Consider the following 9,746-nt stretch of genomic DNA (forward strand, 5'->3'; position numbering starts at 1 on the left):
GAAACCACAGAAAGTGAAACTGCTGATAAAGGGGAACGGCTATATATAATACAGTTTTTACCATAATCACCATGCTGTACCTTAGAACTCTGGGACTTATTCATCTTATAACTGGAAGTTTGTAATCTTTGACCAACATCTCCCCATTATTCCCACCCCCACCAGCAATCACCATTCCACTTTTTGTGTCGATGAGTGCAAATTTTTAGATTCCACATATAAGTGAGATTATACAGTATTTGTCTTTCTCTGTCTGAATTATATCACTTAGCAAAATCAACTTCAAGCTTCATCCATATTGTCACAGATGACAAGATTCCTTTATTTTTCTAAAATTTATTTTGTATCCATTTATTTGGTTTAATTTTAAATTACTGTTTATATTCAATATTATTTTATATTAGTTTAAGGTGTATTGCATAGTGGTTAGATAATAATATACTTTATAAAGTGTTCCCCCTGATATTTCCAGTACTCATCTGGTACTATACATATCCTATATAATAAAAAGCTAGTATGCAAATAGACTGAACGGCGGAACAACCGAATAACCAGTTGCTATGACGGGTGCTGACTGCCAGGGGCATGTGCGGAACATGGCAGGCGTGGGCTGCAGTGGGATGGTGGAGCAGGTGAGTGGGGACACCAGACCAAGGCGGTGTGCCAGTCACTATCATCAGAGTGAGCCTCTGGTGGTTACTGAAAATTCTTTCCTCCCATGTGCCACCTGGTGCTTGCACACACTGCTGGTGCCTGGTGCTGGTCCTGATCACTTGGCACTGTCAGCGGGTGCGAGTGGTGGCTGCTGGCCCTGATCACCCCTCAGGGCTTCTCCACTTCCCCCTAGATTGGGGCCGGCAGCCGCCTCTCGCACCTGCTGCCGGTGCTGGAGCCTCTGCTGGCACCCACTGCCAGTGCTGGCCCCACTTGCACCCGCAGCCGGCGCCAGAGCCACCACTCGCACCTGCTGCCAGTGCCTGGCACCGGTCCGATCACTTGGTGCCATCAGTGGGTGTGAGCGGCGGCTGCCAGCTCTGATTGCCCCTGAGGGCTGCTCCACCTCCCCCTGATCCTGAGGGGTGATTGGAGTAGCAGCTGCTGCACCTGCTACTGGCACCCGCCCCAATTGCTCTGTGCCTTCAGCGGGTGGGAGCGGGGCTGCTGGCAGACATGGGACGGGGGACCGCAGTGGGAGGGGCCAGGCGGGGGTGCGGAGGATGGACTGAACCCGCTCCTGTGCCCACAGCAGCCTCGCGGCCCACAGTTCCTTTCAAGGTGCATGAATTTGTGCACTGGGCCCCTCGTTTATTATAACGTTATTGACTATATTCCCTATGCTGTACTGTACGTCCCTGTGACTATTTTGTAACTATCAATTTGTACTTCTTAATCCCATCACCTTTTCACCTAGTTCTCCAATCCCCTTCCCCTTTGGCAACCAGCAGTCTGATCTCTGTGTCTGTGTGGCTGTTTCAATTTTGTTTGTTTGTTTATTTTTTCTTTAGATTTCACATATAAGTGAGATCATGCAGTATTTGTTTTTCTGTCTGACTTACTTCACTTGGCATAATACCCTCTAGGAATGCAGATTAGTGCAGCCATGATGGAAAACAGTGTGGGAGGATCCTCAAAAAATTAAAAATGGATCTGCCTTATGACCCAGAGATTGCACTTCTGGGTATATATATATATATATATATATATATATATATATATATATATATATGAAGAAACCCAAAACACTAATTCAAAAGAATATATGCAGCCTTATGTATATTGCAGCACTATTTACAATAGCCAAAATATGCAGGCAACCCAAGTGCCTATCACTAGGCAAGTGGATAAAAAAGTGTTGGTACATATATACAATGGACTATTACTCGGCCATAAAAAAGAATGAAATCTTCCCTTCCCTTTTATGGACGAAAAATATTCCATGTGTGTGTCCTCCCCGCTCCCCCCCCCCCTCTCACACACACACACACACACACAAATACATTTTTTTTATCCATTCATCTGTCCATGACATTTTGGTTGTTTCCATGTCTTGGCTAATGTGAACAATGCTGCAGTGAATGTGGGAGTACAGATATCTTTTTGAGATATTGATTTAATTCCCTTTAAGTATATACCCAGAAGTGGGATTGTTGGATCAAATGGTAGGTCTATTTTTAATTTTTTGAAGAACTTTTATACTGTTTTCCATTATGGCTGTACTAATTTATATTTCCACCAACAATGTGTGGGTTACCCTTTCTCTATGTTCTTATCAGCCTTTGTTATCTCATCTTTTTTATAATAGCCAGTCTAACAGGTGTGAGATGATTTCTCATTTGGGTTTTGATTTACATTTCCCAGATGATTAGTGGTGTTGAGAACCTTTTCATTTACTTGTTGGTCATTTATATGCCTTCTTTGGAGAAATGCCTATTCAAGTCCTCTGTGGGTTTTTAAATCAGATTTCTTTTTTCTACTTAGGTGCATGATTTTCTTCATATTTTATGTGTATCACTAGAGTCCTGATGCCGAAATTCATGCAAGATAGGCCTTCGCAGCCCCAGTTTCATCCGGAAGGTTGTCCAGACGGTCGTTCCACTGTTTGGCCATTCGGTTGATTTGTATATTATGCTTTTATTATTATAGATTTTATCAGATATATGGTTTGCAACTTTTTCTCCCATTCGGTAGTAGCATTTTCATTTTCTGATTTTTTTTTTTTTTTTGCTATGCAGAAGCTTTTTAGTTTAATTTAGTCCCAGCTATTGATTTTTGCTTTTGTTACTTATGCTTTTCCACTTCTGGGTATATACACTGAATGGCCAGATTATTATGACCACCTCATCAGTACTTCATTGGGCCACCTTTTGCCTTCAGTACTGCGGTGATTCTTCTTGGCATTGACTCCACGAGATGTTGAAAGGTGATGCGAGGAATCTGACACCATGCCTGATGAATAGCACTGTCCAGTTCTGTGAGATTTGATGGTTGTGGAACCAGCTGCCTGATGGCTTGTGGGAAACTGATACAGGGTTAAGCCTCGGACTGACCTGCTGGCAAAGTCACAAACAAGTCCTAGCTTAGAGGGCACAGTCCTCTTAGCATAATTAGGCTTGACCTTATAACACTCCCTAGATCTTATCTGGGAAGCTAATGGGCTGAAGAAGTGCAGGAAGTATAACCATGGTGTAAACAAGTGAAACTCACAAGAACAGTGTAACTTTGGAAACCACTACCTTGTTTACCTCTCACTATAAAAAGCTTGGTGAGGCCTGAGCACAGTGGAAGTCCTTCCTCTTGTGTTGGACTCGCCCGCCTGGTCCCCCAATATTCCCAAATTATCTTGTGTCTTTTCTTTTTCGTTTGTTGTGCGGCTCCTCTTCCAGACCCGAACCCTGAACCACATAGGACGTGGAGGGAAACACTTATGACAATGGCTCTTTTAACTTTGTCCCACAAATGCTCAATTGGATTGAGATCTGGTGATTGTGGGGGGCACCTAAGCAAGGTAAAGTCTCCCTCATGTTCTTGAAACCACTCCTGCACAATACGAGCACCGTGGCATGGCGCATTGTCTTGTTGGAAGAAGCCATCTCCATTGGGATACGCCATCAACATGATAGGATGAACTTGATCAGCAATGATACTTAGGAATGTTGTGCTATTCAGACGTTGTTCCACACGAATTAAAGGGCCCAAATCATGCAAGGAAAACATGCCCCAAACCATAACACTGCCCCCACCAGCTTAAAGGGTTGTACTCATGCATGTGGGGTGCATGCTTTCATGCTGTTTCCGCCAAATTCTCATTCTGCCATCTGCATGATGCAACTGGAAACGTGATTCATCGGACCACATGACTTTTTTCCAATGTTCGACTGTCCGAGCCTGTGTTCCTGTGTGAATTGGAGACGTTTTATCTTGGTAACTGCAGACAGCAAAGGTGTTGGAACAGGCCTTCGGCTTCCATATCCCATGCGATGCAGTGTACTGCTAATTTGCCTACAAACGTCAGGTGGTCACAATAATCTGGCCACTCAGTGTGTATGAAGAAACCCAAAACACTAATGCAAAAGAATATATGCACCCTTATGTTTATTGCAGCACTTTGATGGACACTTGGGTTGCTTGCCAAATCATTGCCATCATCCCTGTCAAGGAGCTTTTCCCTGTGCTCTCCTCCGTAGGAGTTTTATGGTTTCAGATCGTACATTTAACTCTTTAATCCATTTTAAATTAATTTTTGTGAGTGGTGTAGGATAGAGGTCCAGTTTTATTCTTTTGCATGTGAATATCCAGTTTTCTCAACATTCTTTATTGAACAGACTATTTTTTCCCCATTGAGTATTCTCGCCCTCATCAAATACTAGTTGACCATATATGCATAGATTTATTTTTGGGCTCTCCATTGGTCTATGTGTCTGTTTTTATGCCAGTAATATGCTGCTTTTACTACTCTAGCTTCGTTGAATATTGTCATATATACCTTATAAGGGTCCTATAGCATGAGCACATATCAGTTCTATGTTCCTATATGTCTGCAACCCAAGGGAAAATGTCAAGCTCTCCCAGGAATGCTTTCCTCAAACTCCATTATAATTGATATACTCAGGTTGTGTTTGCATTTTCTGCAACTCAACAAGGAGTGGCCAACATAATGATGATGATAATGATAGTTATAATGGTTAATAATCACTAGTACTTATATAGCATTTACCATATGCCAAGATCTGCTCTAACTTCTTTATATGCAGTAATACATGTTAAGTCTCACACCAATCCTATAAAATATGTATTGTTATTGTCCCCATTTTACAGATATGGGAATTGAAACATGGAGGTTAGTTTGTCCAAGGCTTGCTCAATGTCACACAGCTAGTAAGTGGTGGATTGGGAGATAAACCCAAGAAATCAAACTCAGAATCCCTTCCCTTAACTATTATGCTATACTAGAGGCCCAGTGCACGAAATTTGCGCACTTGCCTGGGGGGTGGGGTCCCTCAGCTCGGCCTTATGCCCTCTGGCAGTCCAGGAGCCCTCAGGGGATGTCTGACTGCTGTTGAGGTAGGAGAGGCTCCCGCCACCGCCACTGCACTTGCCAGCCGTGAGCCTGGCTTCTGGCTGAGCGACGTTCCCCCTGTGGGAGTGCACTGACCACCAGGAGGCAGCTCCTGCATTGAGTGGGATTGAGCCGAAACCATCTCCCTGACATTCCCCAAGGGGTCCCGGATTGCAAGAGGGTGCAGGCCAGGCCGAGGGACCGCACAGTGCACTATTGGGATTGGGACGCAGGAGGTTGGCCAGCTGGGGAGGGACTGTGGGAAGGCTCCAAGGAGTGTCTTGCCTGTTTTGCTCAGTCCTGATCAGACAGACTCCAACAGCAAGCTAACCTACCGGTCAAAGTATCTGCCCCCAGGTGGTCAGTGCACATCATAGCGACTGGTTGACCGGTCGACTGTCTGCCCCCGGGTGGTCAATGCACATCATAGCAAGAGGTTGAGTGACCTTAGCATATCATTAGCATATTACGCTTTGATTGGTTGAATGGACAACCAGACACTTAGCATATTAGACTTTTATTATATAGGATGGCTTTTCAATTTCCCATTTTTGCAGGGTCCCTGATCTCTTTGAGTTATTTTCCTGAATCTCTGCCTCACTTGACTTTGAGGAGAGAAGGGCACCCTGTCCTTCCCTCTCCCAAGAGTAAAGAGGTGGACTTCTCTTACCACAAGCACTACAATTTCCACAAATTCAATAGCTCCTATGATGGCATTCTCCTTTTTTCTCCTAAATTGTCTAAACCAGGGGTGGGGAACATCTGGTCTAAGAGCCATATAAGGCCCATGAAATCCTTTGGTCTGGCCCTGCCCAGGCATTAGGGGTGAGTTAATTAAATGTTTGACCAGATATAGCAGGCTAATGTTTAAGTTAATTCTGTATGGCCCATGAATGATGTCATAAATATCCAAATGGCCCTTAGTAGAAAAAAGGGTCCCCACTCCTGCTCTAAAGACTGGAGAAGGGAGAGGAGGTTTGGTGGTCGGTGGCACTAAGTTGAGTTCTGTTGCCTTTTGTTAAGCCTTGGAGGAAACTGAGCTAGAATTTGAGGTATTTAGCCCTTATTGTTAGTCAGCTATGAGTCCTAGTTGCCAATGCTGGGGCAAAGGAGAGATCACTTTTTATTGCTGAGGCTATTGTAGTAGTTTGAAAAAGAGGATGGGACATGGACTAGGGTGGCAGTGAAAATGGGGAGAATCAGATATGTTTGGGATAGATTTTGGAAATAAAATCAACAGGACATGATAGCAAATTGAATGTGGGGGAGAGGAAAAAAGGGTATCAAAGAATAGGTTTTGGCTTGAGCAACCAGGTGGATATAGGTGCCACTGACTGAGGAAGATTGAAAAAAAAAGAGATTGGAATGGTAGGTAGTGTGAGGGAGGCTTGGTCATCAAGAGTACTGTTCTGCCTGGTTACATATTAGGCAGCCAAGTGGAGATATGAAACGGAAAATTGGATATAGGAGTTTGGAGCTCAACAGGCAAGGTGAAGTCTAGAGTTATCCATTTGAAAGTCACAGCATGTCCTATATTCATAGCCATGGGGTCAGCTAAAATTAATTAGGGAGAGGCTGACAGAAAAGAGAAGGCTGAGGATGGAGGAAAATTCAGCAAGAGACTGAGGATCACCAACAAGAGGAGGAAAACAAGGACAGTGTATTCTCTATTTCCCAAGGGAATAAAGTCTCTGTCATGATTTCAGTATCCCAAATATAATAAGCTGTGTCTGAGGAAGTGAAGCATTGACCTATTTCAGGCAGTTCTTAAACAAGTGCTGAACTCAGACTGTCTGCTGCATAGGAAATTGAAATAAAACTTGAGTGGAAGTAAAGAAGGTGAGACTAAATTACCTTAAGATCTGTTCCAGATAAGTCTATCACTGAACGTCTTACTGTAAGAATCTTTTGTATGAATGTAAAAATAAACCATGCCCAGCAGCATGGCTCAGAGGTCACGGTTCGAATCCCAGTCAGGGCACATGCCTGGGTTGTGGACTCAATCCCCAGTGTGGGGCATGCAGGAGACAGCCGATCAATGATTCTCTCACCATTGCTGTTTCTCTCTCTCCCTCTCCCTTCCTCTCTGAAATCAATAAAAATATTTAAGAAAAAAGAAAAATAAACCATTTTGGTGAAACATTTAGAACATGTAGCCAAGTTTCCAATTACTTAGCTCCCTTGCTTAGAAAGGGTTCTACTATTCAGATTTTACATTTTTTATGGGAAGAACAAAATCTGGAGATGAACTTGTTTAAAAATTAGACTGGGGTCTAATATATATCTCCAATACATATATAGCCAATATATAGATATATTTGGTTATAATATACTTATATCCTATATAATAAAACTACAATATGCAAATCAACCAAATGGCAGAATGACTAGTTGGTGGGGATGGGGGGACGGGCTGCAGAGCAAGCGGCACCAGGCCAGCCAAAGCATGTGTCAGTGGGCAGAGGGAGGGGCTGGCGATGGGGGGGAGGTGGCAGCAACCAGCGGCAGCGTGATGGGGGTGCGGAGCCATGCCAGCCGGCCGATGCCGTCCCCTGATTGGCCGCCTGGTTGCCTCCTACAGAGGGAGGCTGGCAGCGGAGGTAGAGGCAGGGTGATGGGGGCAGCGCCTTCCCCTGATCAGCCTGGTTGCCTCCCACAGAGTGAGGCCAGTGGCAGCAGCAGCAGAGTGATGGGGGCGGTGCCATCACATGATCGGCCTGCCTGGTTGCCTCCCACAGAGGGAGGCCAGACTTTGGCTTAGGCCCGCTCCTAGGGAAGTGGGTCTAAGCCATCAGTAGGACATTCCCTGAGGGCTCCTGGACTGTGAGAGGGCAGAGGCTGGGCTGAGGGACTGGGCCTCTAGTAACTATACAATAGCCATTATATAGGTATATTTGGTTAGTGCTAAAAAGATGAAACAATTTGCCTGTATCACAGAATTGTAAAAATAAATTTGTTTAACGAATTGCCTTTATTAGCTTCTTGCTCTTCTATAGCTAATGATGCCCGTTATTCTCCCTTTCCCAGGCTTTTAGTCTACCAATTTTCAAATATTAGTGTACATAAAGTAAGAATCAACTGGAAGGCTTTCTAATGATACATACTTCAAGGTTACATCTCCAGAAATTCTGATTGGGTGTAGCTAGGAAATCCATATTTTTACCAGTAGTACAAGTGATGCTAGGGACAATGATCTCTGGAACACATTTGGCAAAACACTGGTCCTGATACTATATTGCAAGTCTAGGTAACTCTTCTGGTGGCACTTTTGCCACTTGGATCTCACACCTTATTTTTATTAAAACAACGTTTTATTTTTATTTTATTTTTTAATTGTTTTATTGCTTAAAGTATTACAAAGGGTAAAACGACTTTTTAGATGCATAGTTTACATAGTAGAAAGATCCTATGTAATAAAGAGGTAAGATGCAAGTTGATCCTCACACCCTCACAAGATAGAAACCGACCAGTCAGAACCAAATCTGGGTGAACTGTGAGGAGCCAATGACTGCCTAGGAAGCAGAGCTTTTGATGCTGACTGGCATAGAAACTGACCAATCAGAACCTAATCTGGGTGAACTGTGAGGGCAGAACCTAAGGTGGGGGCTGAGGAGGGGTTTTAAGGGCAACAACTGTTTGGTGTAAGGTGTAAGAAAGCGGTTCAATTTTTTAATAATTGGTTTGGCAGTATAGTGCATATGGCTGGATATCATCCAGATGTAGGGATTATGTATTTTTGTCTGCCAAGAGCATCTCCTCCTGCTGAAAAAGCACCCCCCTCCATTTAAGCAATCCTATCCTATATAATCTATCTATACTAATAAAAGGGTAATATGCTAATTAAACTGGGTTGATTGGCCATCTTTTGGACATCCGACTTCCTTCCGGACCAAGCCATGGTAGTAGGGGCTGAGGCAGAAGCAGTCAGGGGCAATCAGGCTGGCAGGGGAGGGCAGTTGGGGGTGAGATCAGGCCTGCAGGGGAGGGCAGTTGGGGGCGTGATCAGGCTGGCAGGTGAGGACAGTTGGGGGGCAAGATCAGGCCAGCAGGGCAGGGCAGTTAGGAGTGATCAGGCAGGCAGAGGCATTTAGGGGCAATCAGGCTGGCAGGGGAGAGCAGTTAGGGGCAATCAGGCATGCAGGCAGAGGCAGGGGCAATCAGGCAGTCAGGCAGAGGGATTAGGGGCAATCAGGCAGGCAGGCATAGGCAGTTAGGGGTGATCAGGCAGGCAGGGAGGTGAGTGGTTAGGAGCCAGTGGTCCCAGATTGCAAGAGGGATGTCAACTGTCAGACATCCCTCAAGGGGTACCCGATTGGAGAGGGTGCAGGCTGGGCTGAGGGAACCCTCCTCCCTCTGTGCATGGATTTCCTGCACCGGGCCATTAGTAAAACTATAAAACTGAAAGAATATAAACACAAAATATAGTATATTTATGAATCAAGTAATCTTTGCTTTAAAAAAAAAAAGCTTTTGTGAAGCTTTAATTTATCCCCACGAATTTATCCAATTGTTTTGGGGAGCTAGTCTAGTTTTGAGTTTATTTTTAAGGAAATAATAATTTGTAAAAAACATCAAGCTAACTTCTAATTACTCTTTTTTGGAGTGATGGACTAAATCAGTTATTTAGAAACTACAGTTAGAGATGAGGAGCTCTTAAGTGGTTAATATTTGTTTTGACACCCTGACCACA

The sequence above is a fragment of the Myotis daubentonii genome, chromosome 1, assembly GCF_963259705.1.
Source record: "Myotis daubentonii chromosome 1, mMyoDau2.1, whole genome shotgun sequence".
Lineage (NCBI taxonomy): Eukaryota > Metazoa > Chordata > Mammalia > Chiroptera > Vespertilionidae > Myotis > Myotis daubentonii.